Below are 17856 nucleotides of genomic sequence, written 5' to 3'. Positions count from 1 at the left end.
GTCATCCCCTTCTCCTCCTGCCCCCAATCCCTCCCAGCATCAGGGTCTTTTCCAATGAGTCAACTCTTTGCATGAGGTGCCCAAAGTATTGGAGTTTCAGCCTCAGCATCAGTCCTTCCAAAGAACACCCAGGACTGATCTCCTTTAGAATGGACTGGTGGATCTCCTTGCAGTCCATGGGACTCTCAAGAGTCTTCTCCAACACCACAGTTCAAAAGCATCAATTCTTCGGTGCTCAGCTTTCTTCACAGTCCAACTCTCACATCCATACATGACCACTGGAAAAACCATAGCCTTGACTAGATGGACCTTTGTTGGCAAAGTAATGTCTCTGCTTTTTCATATGCTATCTAGGTTGGTCATAACTTTCCTTCTAAGGAGTAAGCGTCTTTTAGTTTCATGGCTGCAATCACCATCTGCAGTGATTTTGGAGCCCCAAAATGGTCAGAGTTAGCAAATATTAGAGCCAGGATTTACATCCAGGCAGCCTAGCCCTTAGAGTCTGTGCTTTGTAAGACTATGCTACTTCTCACAAGAAGCAATACAAGGTAGCTTATGGCAAGAACCTCATTGATGAAAAGACCATGTAATTGCGTAAAGGATCCATACTCAGCTACAAACAACCCTGTCTAGAATTTGTTTCCTGTTGGAAGGATTTGGCTTGCTTGATGTTAGGAGGAGTCCATATTTGATGTTTATCAATGAAATGAAAATGAATCTTGTTGATGTTCATTTGGGCTTTGGCAAACTAATTTATTATTTCATTTAAGTGGGGTTCACTTTAGAAAATAAGCTGAATTCATCCTAAAGTCTTTAAAAAGTAAAACACACTTTGACTATTTCTTTTTGCTTTTTCATTTAATTAATTTCAGACAGGAAGCAAAATCTTCTAAGATTATCTGTTAGTGTCTGTCTTAAGACAGATTTTGTGGGACCCGAAAATTATCTGGGAGTCCTTTAAGAAAGAGAATACAATGTTAAACATAAAAACTTAGGCAGGGGTGTGACAGACATCTGTTCAAATGAGGGGCTCTGTGGCTTAACACACCACTGCTTTCACAGTGAATCACTCTGGGTCTTTCACCTTCGATTCTTTGAGCATTCCAATAAAAAAATGACAAACTCTTACTTTGCTCTTAATTGAATGACAAACCCTTACTTTGCTCTTAATTTTCAATTATTTTGATACTACAGTTATGTCTGTCCCTAAAAAATTCTTCTTGAAAGCAGAATTTAGGAAATAAAGAAGGCAGGGGACAATTAAGCATCATTCTTCAAAGCAATTTTCAGAAAAGTAGAATTCGAGATATAACCAGTGCTCTGCAGTGTTTTGCCTGTAAACCACATAATTAAGAATGATAGGTAAATGAGACAGCAGAGATATATAAAATATTATGACTCTTTGTTAAGATAAGGCCAATAAAAATAAATAAAAGAACCAGAAATCACAATTTATGTCAATGAGTATATTATTGGAGTCACTAGATTTTTCTACTGCATTCAATAAAAAAAGTCCATTTTATAGGAAGAATGAAGGAACACTAGAATTGTTAATGTAGCCCAGACCTAATACAGCACCGGCTAGAGAAGTTCCAATTCAGTATATAGCTGTGGAGTGAATACATTAATGAGTGACTGAATATGTATGTTTGAAGAGCAAGAAAAGGACAGATGGTGCTAACAGTGGTCGCAAGCCTCCCCCACCAACACTGACTTATAACTGCATCTTTTAGTTCTAATCCATTAGCCAGCAAGCTGGGGGAGGCAGTAGATATGTCCCCAGAGTCCCTCATGATAACAAATGTCTTTATGTTTATACATCTTGAGAGTCTGTGATGGAGTCAGATTCACAGTCATGGGTATAATATACTTATGGGAGGAATCTTTTGAAGAACTTGAAGAAAGTGCTTTCAGAAGAGCGCCTTCCTTCAGGTCTGACAGATGTTTGTATTCACGCCCTCTCTGCATTCTCTGAATATGATAAACACACTTCTCTCCAAACTCAGGATGCCCCGTTCCACAGTATGTCGTTCTTGGTCATTAAATAATAGGACTTGATATTAATGTTGGCTGTCTCCATCCCTCTTTAACAAAGTGTTTTCAGCCAAAGATATTAAACTAGTCAGCCTCTCTTTTCCCCTGTCAGAGAAACAGCCAGCCTCCTGAAATCACAGCTCATTTATACCATGTTGGCGTGAATATTCAGACTCCATTTGTCTCCAGCTCTTAAAGACTGGTGTTAGAGTGAATGATAGACATTTTGTTTTGAATTAGCAAAAAGGAGGAGAAAAAAAAAAAAACCCAAGTAATAAGTTTGGCCTTAAAATATCTGTTTCAGGGAATGCAGCTCTGCTTTTTACTCCAGTAAAAGTCGATTAAAAAAAAAAATCTAGATTTAATTTGGCATTAAGTTGGACCTGATACAGAAAATAGTAGGAAGGAAAATGTCTTAGTCTTCCCTCCCCACCACCCCTCAGACTGAGCCTTTAAACCCTACTGGAGGACTGTTCCATGGACTAGTGCAAGATGTTTGCAGCTTTGTTTTGTTGAACATCCCAAAGCAAACTTTGGAAGTAGTTGAGTCTGTGTCCTTGAACTGTACAAATCCTGTCACAGTTGGAACCTCAGACTTCTGATAGTTTTGTTTGAAAGCTAAATAGCAGGATCATTCTTTTTTTTTTTTTTTCCTCTTTATGGCATACTCACTCATGTTTTTTGGAACAGAAGTCTGGAAAGGAGTTCTAGGCAAGAACTCCTGGCACCATTGTTTTTCTCCCTGCTATCTGTGCCTTGATCTTGGTTTGCCCACCCTGACAAAACCTCTTTCCATCAACAGCCATGCTGGGTAGGAATGTGTGCTTAATGGAGGTGCCTCCTAAGGCCAGGTCAATTCCCTGGCCAGGGAAACACCACCACTCGGCCAAAGTTACAAAATCTGCACGTGGTGATGCTGGAATGTCCTGTCACCTTCCTTATCATGAAAGTTTCAAGAACTGGGAAGACCTGAGAACTCATGCTCCTTGAGTCCTCTTGATTCCTAAGCAAACTTGGGCGTTGTTCTGCAGCTACTACCAGAAATCTGTAGAAAAGACTTTTAGTGCAAAAGTGATCCCTTCAGATTCTGCTGTAACAAGTATAGACACACTTGAACTAAACAGGAAGCTGAATATTGTGTCAAGAGTGTCCAGAGAGGCTTGTTCTGCAAAACTCAAGAGAAGATACAGGGAAAAAAACTTTCTCTTTCCATACCATCTGGAGCTTCAACTGACTCTAAAAATACTGGCCCACAGTGGTCATACAAACTCCCATTTATGCTGTTCTAAAACAAGGCAAAGCCTGCCAGGTGCTTACAACTTATACATGCTCATAGGAAAAGTATCTTTCTTTTCATATCCTATAGTATAGTGAAGTTGCTCAGTCGTGTCCAACTCTTTGCAACCCCGTGGACTGTAGCCTACCAGGCTTCTCCGTCCATGGGATTCTCCAGGCAAGAATACTGGAGTGGGTTACCATTTCCTTCTCCAGGGGCTCTTCTGGACCCAGGGATCAATCCCGGGTCTCCCGCATTGGAGGCAGACGCTTTAACCTCTGAGCCAGCAGGGAAGCCCAAATCCTATAGCTGACTGAAATGAATGAAATCCAGTGTGGAGGCACCTCTGCTGGCTACTGGCCACCATTCATTTGGAATACCCGACCTAGGCCATGCAAGGATTGCAGAGCTGTTTTCTCTTGACTTCAGAATTTCTCCCTGCTCATTTTATACAAATAGCAATTAATGTAAAATCCACTGACACAGGTGTGATTAGCACTTTAGGTCACGGAGTGAAAAGGGCATCTTTTTCCTGGCAACTTGAAGAATACCAAGAGGAAAGTATGGAAGTGGGGGATGCTTGAAGAAATCTGGTATCTCAAAGTTTATTTTTAAGAAATGGAAGGGGGTATGTAGAGAAGGAGGACATTTACAAACCTCTGACAGGCTCTCCTGCTAATAATCAGACAATCCAAAGAAAGATCTTGGGTTTCTGCTAGAGAAAGAGAACCAATGGAGAAAGGGGAGGGGGGTGGGCACAGAGAAGCAAGGAAAAGAAATGACACTTTAGAAAATAACAGAGAAATGAATGAATAGTTTTCCTCCTTTTGTTTGTATCACACTAAGCAGGAAAAAAGTGGGAAATTCAGGGCTGGGGTGAAGGTGGCCCAATTAGAAATCACTTTTGATGGTGAGACCCAGAGAGGAGAAGCTTGCTATGGCCACCATGACTCAGGGCCTGGTCCGTTCATGCTTCATTAGCCCCCATTCTGTCCTGCGCATGAAACATGAAAATATCACTAAAACCTCCTTGAAGGCATAGGAAGTGTGGGGAGACCAATGGACTATGGAAGGGGTTCAGTGCAAAGGAGGTACATTCCCCTCAACTGAGTCCTTTACTGACTGTCTGGACAAGACGATGTTCCATGGCAGAGGAGTCCCAGCCACCTGACCTTCTGTCTCTTTGGACACTGAGGAGTCTAATTCTGGACCTCCCCTACTGTCCAGTCTGATCAGCTCTGATTGTGATGGAGGAAATGGTCCTAAAGGGAAGTGCTGATGTAGGATAGCCCTGGGCAAGCAGCTGGGGAGTCAAACACATGCTTGTGGTGGAGTTGGCTAGAGAGGAGCAAGCTCGGGTAGAGAAAGCTCCTCAGGAATGGTTTGGGGCAAAGCCCTAAAGGATAGGACAGAAGAAGGTATAAAATAGGACCAAAGGAATAAGTGAAGAGAGAAATAGACATCCACAGTTGCTAATACACATGTTCTTACATTAGAAATGCCATTTAGATTTCTTCCTCCTGTTATTCACCAGGAAAACTTTCTACATGCAGTTTCTCGTGGCATTGTTAAACCGCTGCTCCTCTCCCTCTGCAATCTTTCTGGGTGGCCTCATAATTCCTATGTGTAGGTTATGATTATGAAAATTTCTATCTCTAGTTATTACCTGGGCTTCAGACGTGCATAGCCCTTGTATTCTAGACACACACCCTTGGATGTCGCACAGGCCCTTAAACTCAGCAGGTCTCAGTCTAAACTCACTGTCCTTCCCTCTTGGCTCCCAAAAGAGTGTTCTCAGTATCTGGGGCAGGTCCATATTATTTAGTCTTTGAGGAGCGAGGTAAGTCTCCTGCCATCAGTTAATCATATATATATATATATATATATATTTTTTTTTCTTTTTCTTTTTCAGTCTCTCTCTCCAGCTTTGACTTATTTCCACTTTTTGGAAGTCAGGAGACAGGCAGCAAGTATGGAGAAAGCACCACTAATAATCATTATTTGGAGGTAGTCTTAAAGCAAATTACAGGTTCAGAGACTTGTATCTTACCTCTCCATTCATTTATTCATTTCATAAGTACTATTGAATGCTCACTATTTACAAAGCCTCCTCTAGTGCTACGAAAGATGTAAAAGGCACGCTTTTCAGCTTCAAAAATTATGTAATGAAACAGGGAAGTGAGAGATGTATACAAAGGACTGCAACATACTGCAGGAAAACTAGATATTCTAAGAGTGATGTAAACGCTAAGGTAGTTCAGGAGAGGAGACTCAGAGAGCCATCCATACGCAACAAACTAAAAATCAGCATATAGGGGGAAAAAAAGATCAGATATTAGAGACTGAGTTGTGTTCCCACAAATTCATATGTTGAAATTTTAGCTCCGAATAACTTAGAATATAAACAACTTTGGAGATCTGGTCATTAAAGAGGTAATTAAGTTAAGATGAAATCTTTAGAGCAGGTATTAGTCCGATATGCCTGTGCCCCTTCTAAGAAGAGGAAATGTTGGACACAGAGAGAGCACTCCAAACATGTGCTGGCAGTGGGGTGCTAGTGAAGACACAGGAGAAGAGGGCCATCTGCAAGCCAAGGAGAGAGGCCTTCGAAGAAAACAAACCTGTCGCCTCCTTCACCTTGAACTTCCAGCCTTCATAACTGTGAGAAAATAAATCTCTGCTATGTAAGCCACCCGGTCTGCGGTATTTTGCTCTGGCAGCCACAGAAAACCACTTCTCCCTACCGGTGCCAGCCTTGGAAAAACTGTGAATGAGTGAAGTTTCCTTTAGCTTCTCCATCCTCTACCTTCTGAAAGCTCCTCTTGCTGCTCCCCAGGTAGACTGTCTACTGGTAGAAGTTCTTCCAGGTGAGGAGGATTTGCTGAGAGTGAAGGGTACTTCCTTCTGAAATCATTGTTTGCTCAAAGGTGAGCTCCTTTACCCTGAAGACCGACTCATCATCTCTCTATTCCCTCAAGTCAGCAACATTCTTGGGAAGTGAGAACTGCATTATTGATTGGGGACTGTTTTGCTTAATATACTATAGATGCAGGAAAAAAAATTTTAAATAAAGCAAAAAAAATAATATTACAAAACAGGTAAACAATTCTTTCAAACTTGTTAGATTACTTGGTAAATAAACTATGAAGGACATAGCAGAACCCTTGGTTTCTCACAATGCATCTTTAGGTGCAAGAATTTAGACAATCAGGCAGAAAGGCTATGTAATTGCTAAGATCAGAGCCCTCCCCACCAACAAAACCACATAAAACTCTACTCACAGGTAAGCAGTCAAATGTCTGCTCGTGAACCTCTGGTTGATTACCAATCTCTATGAATTTGGCTGGATGATCTTCAACTTTTCAATGATTACCTGGCATAAAAGGATGGAAACATAGTGGAGTGAATTTTAGTTAACGTCAAACTATTCCAAATATTTAAGATACAATTTCTTTCTCAGGTACTGATGTTGGTTAGGACCATTAAAGGGAAATAAAGCACAGATATAAATAGATATTGCATTTGCATTTTAAAGAAAATTAATACAATTATTACAGAGTCAGTCCCTAAATTCTTCTAAATAATGGAGGGGAGAGATGGTTTGTACAAAGCAGGGAGCACTACCAATGCCAAAAATCAAAAACCAAAGGCATTAGAATATAGTCAGGGACACGGCCTTTTCTAAGTTCACCTTCAAAACCTTCTAAACCTCAGACTCTCAAAGTCTTTTTGGACCGTTTGCTTTGCCCAAAGTCTTCTGCTATTGATGGTTAGGAGCTTGGTTAATAGGTAAAAGAGGAGGGTCCAGAAGAATACAAATAATGATAGAATGCACTAGTAGATAATCTAGAGGTAACTCTCTTATACTTGAAACACAGCAACAAATATTAAATATTAGACCAAAGAAATAATGAACTGCAACAGCAAATCACCATTGCATCCCTAACCTGCCCCAACATGATGCAGCGAGGATGCTATGGGTATGAGTGTGGGAAGTGCAGCTCTGGGTTTTAACGTTTGCCTTTTCTGGCAGAATAATGGGGCCCACATGGACCTTAAGGACACACCCTGCCTTCCCCCACCCCATTCTTTGGTTTTTTGCATTGGAAAAAATTAGAAGTTCTTGGAGTTTAGGGACTGGCTTGGAATCACACTGCTGGGAATCAATCTTAGATTCCTAGATTCTCATTTCAGATTTCAAAGGTAAAATGCAAACCAAACAAAAACCTGCCTAGCATGGTATCAATGGTTTGTATCCATCTCAGGAAGGCTGGTTTGCAAACTAAGGATGGGGAACCCTGAGGGTCTTGTAAATTGTTTAGCAGGGCCAGGTGTTATTTCTTATTCCATTTCTTTATTCCTGAGCAGTCACTCAGGCTACCTTCAGCTCCCCTCCCTCAACCTCAACATCTCCTCCTATTTGTCCAAAATGCACACTTCAACTGTTGTATTGTCATACATCTACAGTACCTTGCTCAGGATTCTGGAGATGTGGGCATTGATCTTAAGGAGCCTAATATCTAGCTGGAGTGACAAAAGATATAATTATCCTTCTAGGTTACAATGCCAGAATGTGGTAAGAGCTCCAAATCCCATTTAAATTCCTTTCCTTCTACTGTGGGCCTCATATTGGAGGACTTTCTCATAAAACTGCAGAAAAGGGGGACAAGAAAATCTGTGAGACATCTGCTAGCTGGAGAAGTTGCTCAAGCCTGGCTTACAGTCTAGTTCCCTGCAGCTCCTAGGCTTCTGCCAGCATGCAGCAGGGCATCAAGAAATTTTGTTGAGTGAGTGAACAAAACCTATGAGTTAGAGGAGGGTGATGAACTCCTCAAAACTGTAGGCCAGATTTTGTGTATTAACTTTCATTCATTTCTGAAAGTAGTCTCTGCTCCCTTTTTCCCTCCCCCTCAAATTAAGAACCACTGCCTAAATGATTAGGATAGCACAAGTACATGTGCGTTAAGTTGCTTCAGTCATGTCCAACTCCTTGAAATCCCATGGACTGTAGCCCTCCAGGCTCTTCTGTCCAATGGATATTCCAGGCAAGAATACTGGAGTGGGTTGCCATGCCCTCTTCCAGGGGATCTTCCCTACCCAGGGATCGAACCCACGGCTCTTATGTCTCGAGCATTGGCAGTGGGGTTCTTTACCATTAACACCACCTGGGAAGCCCTGGCATAGCACGAGAGGATAGAGTTTAGACGAGAACAAATCCCATGAGTAAATTTAAAAATAAATAAGGATTGAGTGCCTAGTCCCCATGCTGCCACATCCAGACCTACTGCATCTATTCCCTGGCCTTCCTTTCATCATCTCTAGAATGCAGGGAAGGCATGATCCCTGACCCTCCTAACTTCAGGGCAGCTTCAAGGGCCTAAGAGTTAGTTGATGGTCTTGACCTTGGCTGTACACTACAATCACTCAAGGGGCTCTGAAAAAATGACTCAACCCAGGGACCCTCCTTTGATCAACCTAACGAGGATTTGGGGGGTTAGGCCCCAGGCATATGTGTTTCTCAACTGTCCCCAGTGAGTCTAAAGTGCTGGCAGGTTGCAAGTCACTGAGATAAAGACTCAGACTTCTTTTCCAAGTCATTGATCCCTGTCCACATGTAGGGTGCAGGTGGGAGAGACTCCCCTCCAGGTCCTGCTCCTCTGTATGTGCCAGGAACATATCTGAGATTTGCCAGTGAAGAAACAGCCATTGAACCTGGCTTCATGGCACTTATGGTACACTGTCCCCCTAGAATCGAGGTTCTCAGACTGGCTGCATATCAAAATCTTCTGGGAGAGCTTTTTCAAGAAAATATGACATGGGAAATTCCAGAGAGGTGTCCAGAAATTTGCACATTACAAGAAGTTCCTTACATTCAGATGCTGATGCAGATTATAGTACTCACTCCACATGCTGCTCTTGCTATTGTTTAATTGCTAAATCACGTCTGACTCTTGGCTACCCTGTGGACTGGAGCCCTCAGGGTTTCCCAGGCAAGAATACTGGAGTGGGTTGCCATTTCCTTCTCCAGGGATCTTCCCCACCCAGGGATTGAACCCAGGTCTCCTGCAGTGGCAGGGGGATTCTTTACCACTGAGCTACCTGCGAAGTCCACCCCTTCCACATAGGCCTCTCATTCTTGACCCTCAGGCTTCATAGAAGGAACAGAGGACTAGAAGAAATCAGGGAGTTACTTGCCTAATGAATGAATCAAGAGATTTAAACTTATAGGGAAAAAAAATCCTCAGTACCTTCCCCCAAATCCTCTGGCAGGGTCACTACTTAATTGCTTAGTTTCCCTTTCCCTGGTCCCAATTCCCTCAGTATTTTTATTTTTAAAATTGGGAACAAATAAAGAAAAATATAAAGAAATTGGGGATCTGGGGAAATGTTTCTTTTTTGGTCTGTCCAGTGTTCTTGCCTGGAGAATCCCAGGGATGGGGGAGCCTGGTGGGCTGCCGTCTCTGGGGTCGCACAGAGTCGGACATGACTGAAGCAACTTAGCAGCAGCAGCAGCAGCAGCAGAGTCTATGTATATGTTAATGAACCATCTTGTTAGCGAGACAAAGATAGAAAGACTTTTGAGAGAAACCATAAGGTGAATAGCAGAGTGACTAAACACAGAGTTTGTCTTCACATATACTTTTTATTTTCAGATTGAGGACGGAAGGGCCAGAAAGTTGATGAAGCTCTCACTTCCTGTTTCAAGACCATTTTCAACTGTCCGCTACCTTGCAACTTCAGTTACTTGCCTGGGTGAACCATTATTCGCTGGATCCCTTTAAGCTTTCCGTTCGGTGCCCAGCATATAGAGACGGACTGACTTGGCTCAGAGGCAGCTGCTGAAATTCTCTGCAGGCAAAGCTAAGTCTAGACCGGACATGGTAAGGAAGGGAACGACCCGAGGTGAAGGGAGAGGGGCCGGAAGAGCGAACTGGGCGGCGTGAGGCAAATGAGCCCCGCTGCCTCGGTCCAGTCGCCTTCCCAGCCAGTGGCAAACGGCCAGGTGCTATTTATTGCTCCTTTGATTGCACTGTCTGCTCAGGCATGTGGGGAAATTGGGGTTTTATACGAAAGCATTCATTATGGGAGAATCAAGGTGTAATAAAAAGAAAGGAGGAATTTCTCTCCTTTCAATCAGCTTTCTAGTCTTCTAAGGGGAGTGATTTTCTTAAAACCCTTAGGAAACCTCTAGGTAAAGCCATTCAGTAGCATGAGGAGCCGGACCTAGCACCTTGCTAGGTTACGCAAATGGAAAAATACTGACAGTACATACTTGCAAAAAGTGGTTATGCTTCTCCTTTAAAATTCCTATCACAAGTCTTCACAGAAAGATGCCATTTTCCAAAAGGATACCAAGGGGTCGGATAAAGGAGAGTATCTCAAATGATAACTTATTATAACAGGCAGTTATCGAAAAGGTTCAATTAGAGATCCTTTGTAAAGAAGAATAACTTCATGGAGTCAACAAGAAGAACTGGGTTTTCATTAATTTATATATTGCCCTGTGGAGTTGAGTTAGGATCCTTTGATTTCAACATTAATATTTATATTAAAAAATCCCCCATGACAATTTTGTAATACGCTCAGCTCTCCTCATGGAGATTCTGATAACTACTGTGTGTTAAGGGTTTTTGGTGCCAGGCCCTGGGCTAAGCTCCTTTCATATATCTCATTTATCATTATAACAACCTAATGAGATACATATTCTTAACATAGGAGAAGCCCTGAGAAATTTGTTGTGTTTGACACATTGGCCCAAATTCACCCAGCTAGTAAGTAATGAAGCCAGTATTCAAATCTGGGGGCAGACTCAGCCTGACAGGTGTAGGACAAGGATACACGCCCACATTCATTTACAGATTGAGTGAGTTCTCTAAGCCAGGACGGCACACACAGTGAGGAGCGAGGACTCTGCTCTCATGGAAGTTATATTCTGGTGGAGCAGATAGCACGCATATTTCCAATAGTGAGTAAATAAAAGAGCCTAATGTGATAGAGGGTCACTGAATGCTGGGTGGTGCGAGATGGTCTCTCTGAAGAGGAGATACCTAGGCTGAAAATATATTTCTAGTTTAAGGAGTCACTCATGTGAAGAGTGTTTCTGGAAGAGCCTTTGAGAATCCTGGTGGGAGGTAGAGGGTTTTACGAGATGACTGTGTGTTCTGTGATCAGGAAACTCTTCCAAGTTGTTCAGTCTATATGGGATTCGGGCTTAACTGTCCATTAGCAGAATATACAATGCTGAAAGATGTGCTGAACAAAAAGGGACTTCCAAAAAAAAAAAAAAATGATTGTCAGAGTACCACCTTTGCCAGAAAGCATGAGGATGGCAGAGGTGCTGGTCGTCTGTCTCCAGCCATCGGGGAGCATGTCAGGGATGCACTTGGTTACCTGGGCATCCAATGCGCAGGACAATAGATGTCCCCCTGCACTCCTGTTAACTTGGTAAACTTGAAGAGAGCTGTCTTTTGTGGGTTTCCATGAGCTCCTTTCGGTCTTGTGCATTGGAGAATAAGGCAGAATATTTTTTAATAATAAAAGAATGAAACACTACAGGATATAATCCTTGGAATGGGAAAGGAATGGTAAGAAGCTATTTCAGACTTAGTTGGCAGGAAGTCACATAATTTGTGGGAATGGAAATTAAAATAAAATATTTAAAAATAGATCTATGGGTTTTAGTCAAAATGCGCCAGTAACAATAAAACATTAATAATTGTCTCTTGTGAATTGTCTCTGTTTTACATTTATAGTTGAATATGGGACCTAGGAGTATTTTGGAAGAGAAGAAATATGTGATCTCAGGGAATTTGGGTCACTTAAGTAAATACTAATGAGTGAGTTGACCTTGACCAAGTTATTTAAGTACTCTTGGCCCCTCAATTCTTTCATCTGTAACATGAAGCATTTGGAATAGATTTTTAAAGATCTCTCCAATTCAGAGGGTTTTTGTATAATTCTATGGTTTTTTAAGGAAAAAATATATAATGTGTATGTCTCAGTATCTATGAATGACCTTGTTATGGCTGGGAATAAAACAAGTTCAATCAAGTTCAGCATCGAAGGGGGTTCCCAGAGAAAAGAACTGCTTTTCAGGGACCACCTACACCACCCCTTCTCCATTATTTCTAAAAGATAAATGTATCTTACAGTTCTTGGAGAATCTATTGAACACCCACTATGTGCAAGGCACTTGATATTTGTTATCTAATTAACCTTCAAAAGAAAACCGAAAATAGTTGTTTTAGTATCTTATTTCAAAGTAAGGATACAGATTCAGATTCATTGTTACATAGTTAACATGTATCAGAGTTGAAATTGCATCCCAGACTTGTTCAACTTCAAAGCTCTTTCTAGGACTGAACACTTGGAGTGGAAAGGACAAGAGTAAATAAGAGAATAAGAAACAATGTTTCTGAAAAGCATAGCAGAGTTTTTGCAGTATTATGGCACTGAGTAGGAAAAACTCAGAAGTACAAGAAGGAAGAACTACTTTGGAGTTGATATATCTATTTCTTAATTGTGATAGAAGTTACACAACTATCTGTATTTGTCAAAACTTATAGAACTGTACACTAAAAGGAGTAAAATTTTACCATATATTAATTATACTTTGATTAAAAAATGCAAGCAAGAAAAAAAGAGGAAAGGGTCTTGGGATATAGTCTCAGACCTTTGGAGAGTTCATCTGTGGAGAAGGGGCAAACTAGAAGTCAATGGAATCATAGGAAATGGCAGGTGAATTTCAAATTCAACTAAAGGGAATTTCCCCAATTGTATCAAACCACAAGAAGATAAAGTAACTCAGTCTGGAGGAAAGTAACATCACCTAGTACCTCAATTGGATACCTATATGGAAGAAAAGAAAAGAAAATCTTGGCTTTTATTTAATATCATATATCTATCATACGCCCCCTCCTCCAATTCCAGATTCATTATAGATCTAAATGTGAAAACTTACACATTAAAGCTCTCAGAAAAGAGAAGATACCTCCATGATCTTGGGACAGGCAAAGATTTTGTAAATAGGGTACATAAATTATTAACCATAAAAGAATAAAATTGATAAACTGTACTGCATCAAAATTAAGAACCATAAAGAGAGTGAAAGGCAAACCACAGATTTAGAAAATGTATGTTAGCAAAACTTACATCTGACAAAGGATTTGTTTTTAAATATTCAAAGAATTCCCAAAAATCAATAAAAAATATGACTCTATAAAAAATAAGTAAAGACTCTAATGGGTACTTCACAGAAAGAGGATATTAAAATGGCAATAAACATATGAAAAGTGATCAATTTCATTGATCATTAGAAAATTCTAATTCAAATTACACACTACTAGAATAGCTAAAATTGAAAAGACTGACAATTCAAAGTTTTGATGAGCAACTGTAACTCTCACGCGCTGCTGTGGGAATGTCAGTTGGAATAATCACTGAGGTAAAATATTCTGCAGTATCTGCTAAAGCTGAATATTGGTCTAACTGGTGACCCAGAAAGCTTACTCCTATGTATATAGATGACAAAGATCCATGAGTATATTCATCAGAAAACATGAACTAGAATGCTCAGACCAGCACTACTCAAAACCCACAAAGTGGAAATTACCTCAGTGTCTATCAATAGTAATATGGATAAACTGTGGTTGGCAAACAACAAAATACGGTGTTGCAAATTAGAATAATTATCACTCCCGTAATGAATTTCAGAAACATAATTTTAAATAACAGAGATTGGACACCCCCTCCCCCAAATTCTATAGGATTACATTACTATAAAATTCAACAAAAACAAACAAATAAAACAAAGAAAACTGTCACTAGGTGTCAGAAGTCAAAATGACGGTTATCCTGGGGCAGTGGGGGAGGGGAGGGGAGGAGGCCTGACTGTGGAAGCGGGCACGAGGGGGTCCTGGGGTGCTAAGTAACGTTCTGTTACTTGATCTGGGTGCTGACTACATCGCTTTGCTCATTCTGTGAAAACGAACCATGCTGTATAGTTATGATTTGTGTGCTTTTTTTATGCTACACATCAATAAAAAGAGTATTTTAATAACATGTGAATAGAAAAAGATGAAGCCTCAATCTGGAAAGATGACAACTAAAGGGAATTTATGAGCTCAAAATATATACAATTATGAAAATTTAATATTCCCAGTCATATATTACTATATGTTAGAGCAGGAAAATAAAAAGAAAGACAAACACTGAGAGAAAACAAAAAAGGAATACAAATGAATGTACTCTGTAGGGGGAAAGTCGCAGTCGGGAAGGCTGGGATCAATTTGGCCAGTTATTTCTAAATTAAAAGTCAACACTGGATTATTTACCAATGACTTAGTGAACTTTCCACATATATATTTTGGCTTACTATATCTTAGAAGGGAAATATTGAATGTTTTTGCAAGTGGCCCATACCAAAGCAATTCAAATACAGGGACTACTTATCATCTTAAGATGCTCTAAAACCTCGCAGTGCATTCAGACCCTTGCTTACTAACCACGGTGTCTCCTCTTCACTTTCCACCACTGCTCTTCCCAAATCTATCTCCAGTGCCTTCAGTTCAGTTCGGTCGCTCAGTCGTGTCCGACTCTGCGACCCCATGAATCGCAGCACGCCAGGCCTCCCTGTCCATCACCAGCTTCCCGAGTTCACTCAGACTCCGTGTACCTTAAGTTCTTGCACAAAGTTTCCCCTTCAGTTGCTTCAACTGTTTGTTTCCATTTAAGTCTTTGCCTGTGTATCTTGAGTAACACTTGCCTATAATGTGCTTGTACTTCAGTGTAAATTTTTATGCCTGTGGGAGAATCTCTTGATTTTTGTAGGATGCATTTTTCATATTCTTATGAGATTATGCATATGGATATACAGAGCTATTTGTATAAACTAGTAGATAAGAGGGACAACATGTATCAACAGAATACTATGTTAGGAATTTAGCTACCAAGCAGACTAAATAAAGCAAGAGAGTAAGGAAATTGCTCTTATAATTCAAGAAAAAGTCAATTACCCAATGAAAGTAAAAATTGTCTTGGCATTCTGCAACAAACAGTTTCCCTGGATTGCTAACAAAGCTTTACAGTATTCAGTCGGGTTGGAAATGTCTTTCCCTTAAAAGCAGCATGGAATTGTGAAAGAAGACAGGCTGTGAGGTCTTAAGAGAGATATATGAGCTTAGGTATCAGTTACTTATTTTTCCTAGTGGTAAAGAAATTTGCCTGCCAGTGCAGGAGACATAAGAGATGTGGGTTCAATCCCTGGGTTGGGAAGATCCACTGGAAAAGGGGATGGCAGCCACCCACTCCAGTATCCTTGCCTGGAGAATTCCATGGACAGAGGAGCTTGGTGGGCTATAGTCCATAGGGTCGCAGAGTTGGACACAACTTAAGCAACTTAGCATGCATGCACAGCAGAGTCTATTTTAAAATGAGGATAATAATAACTGCTTTGAAGGGCTTTTACTCATCTGTGCCTATGTAGTATTTTGTTAATGTTGCTATGGAGGCATTGCCACAGTGGGCTGTCATCTTATGCGCATGGGCTTCTTTTAATTTATTTTACAATTAGAAAATTGGAGTATAATTGCCTTACAGTGTTGTGGTAGTTTCTTCTGTGCAACAATGTAAAGCAACTATATGTACACATATATCCTCTTCCTCTTGAACCTCCCTCCCACCTAGCTCTCATCCCACCCCTCTAGGTCATCACAGAGCATCAAGCTGAGCTCCCTTTGCTATACAGCTGCTTCCCACTTGCTATTAATAATTTGTTTTACAGGTGATAGTGTATGTATGAGCATGAGCATCTTGATGGCAAGGAATGGTCTTACTCATAATTCTATCCCAAGCATTTAGTAAATTCCATGACATATAATACTCTGTAAAAGTTCACTAGTGAGTGAGTGAATGAGATAACATATAAAGCGTCCATTACTGAATCTAGAATGCTATAGGCTCCCAATGAATATCACCCCTTTCTTTTCCTCCTCCTTTTGTTATTCTCTATCTGGAAAGAAGAATTAATCAACCCTTAGCTTATTTTTATTAGATGGCCAGGACTAGCCAAGGTAGCCAAGGAAGTTTTTCTGAATTCCCCTTCAAATTTCATGGGAAGCCAAAGATATAGCTTGTATTTTTGTTCACAGAGGAGCCAGTTTTGTACAAGTATGAAGATGAAAAAAATTCTTATTTGAACAGAACAAGATCACATAATGGTACAAAAGAAGGGCGTTGATATTGTAAAATGGTTCCTATTTGCTGCAGTCTTTCCTCTTTTTTTCTTGGACAATTTTTGAATAGGAATAATCCATTATGTTATTTGCATTGGCCAAGATTTTTCAATTGTTAATAGAAGAATAAGGGTGAATTTTTAGAGGCAAGATAATTTCTGATCAGAGAAGCCTTAAGAATGTGTCCGTGGCAGGGTGAGGGTTAGATGTTTATTTTTAAGCTTTATGAAAAGTTCTCTACTTGTCTGAAGCAAGCAGGAAAGCGAAAGTAATTTATGGTATTATGAAATTTCTGAGCTTCTCATGGGAAAGTAGCTGACGTCAGTGTTTGATAAGCTTCCCGTGGCTACAAACATATGAGACATTAATTCCTAAGAAAAATGCAATCTTTCTCTTTACAGAATCATGGTGTGCCTGCACCTGGCATTTCGTTTAACAGCCTCCCATCAGGAAAAACCTAATGCAGATATTTTTAGAAGTCCAAAGATTGTGGACTTGGCATTGTTTTTGTCAGCATCATCTTCATAAACATCAGCATCACCACCACCATTATTATCATTATCAACAAGCACTGGTGTTTGTTTATATTATTTGTAAGGCACTCTTAAATAACGGGGCTCTCATGAGTAATATTAAATGGTACACTTAATTTTTACATACATTAAAATCTCCAAAGCATACAGTCTTTGTGGCACTCATCTGCCTATGTGGTTATTTGTGGTTTCTTTATTTTTCAATTGAGTATATTTTATTTATCAGGTATTACTTTATTTTTAAATAACAGTTTTATTAAAATATAGTTCACACACCACACAATTCATGTCAGAGAATTTATCTGTTTAAGTGTGTAAATCAATAGTTTTAATACATTCAGATTTGTGCAATCATCACCACAATCTTAGCCATCTCCCCACCCACCATAATATCCCCTATATCTTCCAGCCCTAAGCAACCACTAAACTATGTTTTGTTCTATAAAGTCCTCTGTTGTGAACATTTCATGTGAATAGAACCAAACAACATGTGGTCTTTCGTGATTGAGTTATTTCACTTGCCACAATGTTTTCAAGGTTCATCCATATGGTAGCATGTATCAGCATTTCATTCTTTTTTTATGGCCAAATAATATTCCATTGTATGGATACATCACAATTTACTTATCCATTTTGTTTGTTGATGGATGTTTTGTTATTTGCTTCTTTTGTCTATTGTGAATAATGTTGGTATAAACATTTGTGTACAGGTTTTTGCACAGACATATGTTCTCATTTCTCTTGGGCATATACCTGGGAGTGGAATTGCAGGGTCATACGG

The 17856-nt window shown here is 40.2% G+C and overlaps 1 protein-coding gene across 9 annotated transcripts in view; it reads right to left on the bottom strand.

Annotated features, from left to right (window-relative positions):
* CALD1 (caldesmon 1) overlaps positions 1-17856 on the bottom strand; it is a 231529-nt gene that overhangs the window by 124575 nt on the left and 89098 nt on the right. For all 9 annotated transcript variants that reach the window (XM_061414770.1, XM_061414773.1, XM_061414767.1 and 6 more), the window contains one exon: positions 6592-6683. The gene's annotated coding sequence lies outside the window, so the exon portion shown is untranslated. The remainder of the gene's footprint in view (positions 1-6591; positions 6684-17856) is intronic.

Source organism: Bos javanicus, chromosome 4, assembly GCF_032452875.1.
Source record: "Bos javanicus breed banteng chromosome 4, ARS-OSU_banteng_1.0, whole genome shotgun sequence".
NCBI classification, from domain to species: Eukaryota; Metazoa; Chordata; class Mammalia; order Artiodactyla; family Bovidae; genus Bos; species Bos javanicus.
Note: the sequence above shows the minus strand (reverse complement) of the source record. Positions and strands in the feature narration are given on the sequence as shown.